This window comes from Rhineura floridana, chromosome 15 (genome assembly GCF_030035675.1).
Source record: "Rhineura floridana isolate rRhiFlo1 chromosome 15, rRhiFlo1.hap2, whole genome shotgun sequence".
Classification (NCBI taxonomy): Eukaryota; Metazoa; Chordata; class Lepidosauria; order Squamata; family Rhineuridae; genus Rhineura; species Rhineura floridana.
In genome coordinates this window covers 8345675-8347582 of record NC_084494.1, presented here as the reverse complement: position 1 = coordinate 8347582, position 1908 = coordinate 8345675, and the positions used below count along the sequence as shown (strand labels likewise).

Below are 1908 nucleotides of genomic sequence, written 5' to 3'. Positions count from 1 at the left end.
TGGAAAATGACACAATAATTCAAAGATGACAGTTATTCTGGATTGTTAAACTGTTTCAGAGCTTCCAGACATTCATAATACTCAAATTTCCCTGTGGACATTGCTCAAGTTGCTGTCAAAGTCTTCAAGTGAAGCAATTCACTAATCCTATTGACAATCAGACCTATGTCCTTAAATCTTTTACTAACTGCAATTAACGTCATGTCATCTATATTATTATATGCCCATGTGCCAAGATTTATGTTGGACAGACAACCAGACCTTTAAAATCCAGGATCACTGAACATAAAAGCAAACTACATACTAATTCCTTGGAAGCTCCGCTTACTATGCATTTCCATCAGTATCAACACTCACCTGAAGAGTTAAGATTTTTGACTTTGGAACGGGTGCAACTTTCTCCCTATAAAAGGGTTTCACTCGCAGACATCTTACTTAAATGAGAGGCCCTCTGGATATACAAATTAAAACCTATATCTCCTGGGGGCCTCAATGATCACTTGGATCTGTCTGTGTTTCTCTAATTTGTGCACTTGCCAGTATTTCATCCTTTAAATTCTCATACCATATGTATATTGTTAAAATATTTTTAAAATGTTCATATCATATTGTTAAAATAATTCTTCCTGGCAAATTTCATTTTTTCAAGTTATTGCAATGCCTCATGTTCTTAACATTGCGGTTGGACGAGTGTATTGTGGCTTCTTTTCCCATCACAAACATTCATTTGGGTTCCTGTTATAGTCATCTACACCAGCTTCATACTATTTACCTGGTCTCTTTAACTGTTGCCAGCAGCTGACCTTGATTATACCATAATTACAGCTGAGATCTAAGCCTGGTTCAGAGCAGCGTTTGCTTATCTCCCGATTACAAGTGGCTATTTTCTCATATGAGGTATGTAAATGGGTAGATGCTTTATCACATACACAAGTGGCTGTTTTATTGATTGGCTTCTTTATAATACTTAATGATTTATGTAATTGTAGGGCATATTATCCCCCCAAGAAGATAGTGATTGAGCTACAGTATTGGCAACTTATATACATTGCATCCTCTTCAGTGGAGATATTTATGTACTTTCATTTTGAATATATTGCTGTATGAATACCTTAACTGTTCATAGACTTATATGTGGGTAACATTTTTCACATTTTTAACAGGTATTTGTGGGAGACTCAAGGTTGGCTGCTGACATTTGAGTATTACAAATGTCTGAGGAAGCATTGAAACAGTTTAACAATCCAGAATAACCGTCATCTTTGTATTGTGTCATTCTCCAGAAGCAATGAAGCATTGTTACACATTGTTACATATTGTTGTTTCAGGTCCCCTGTTTTGGGTCTCCCAATATCTTTATCTATTCTGTGATTCACAGTGCTTGTTTTTATAGTTTTGCTAGTTTTCATTTCAGCTGCATGCCACAGTGCTTTTCATTTTTCTTTACAAATTTGGGTAGTGACTTCTTTGTGAGTTTTCTGATTCGATATAATGCAGGTTGCTATGTTCCCATGTGCTTAGACCTTAAAGTTGGCATGATTTAAATATAAATGGATCTGTATTTATTGCTGCATCTATTACCCTGCTTTGACATTTTAACTATTTGTTAGTGTGATATGGGTTGTTTTAGGAGATGTGACGACGAGAAGCTATGCATTCAGTGTTGTGGGCCCAAGCCTGTGGAACTCCGTCCTAAGCAGGGGTGTAGTTGTCCAAGGTCTCAGGGGGTCTTATACCCTTTACTTTTTTGGAATCCAGGGCCCAGTAGGTCCCCTATGCCTCCAGTGTCCTTATTACCCAATCAGCATGAAAGGAGACTGTGTTAGCCACTGAAAAGTGCCTTCTAATTTGTTTCCTTGTTGCTTCTTGCTGACGGGAGCCAATTGGAGAAAAATTAGTTCCTGTTAG

The 1908-nt window shown here is 37.3% G+C and overlaps 1 long non-coding RNA gene across 1 annotated transcript; it reads left to right on the top strand.

The window, feature by feature from the left end:
- The first annotated feature begins 785 nt into the window (after positions 1-785).
- Positions 786-1551, top strand: LOC133370790 (uncharacterized). Its single transcript, XR_009759201.1, has 2 exons — positions 786-897; positions 1164-1551. It is a non-coding gene; the product is annotated as an uncharacterized LOC133370790 (long non-coding RNA).
- The last annotated feature ends 357 nt before the right edge of the window (positions 1552-1908 follow it).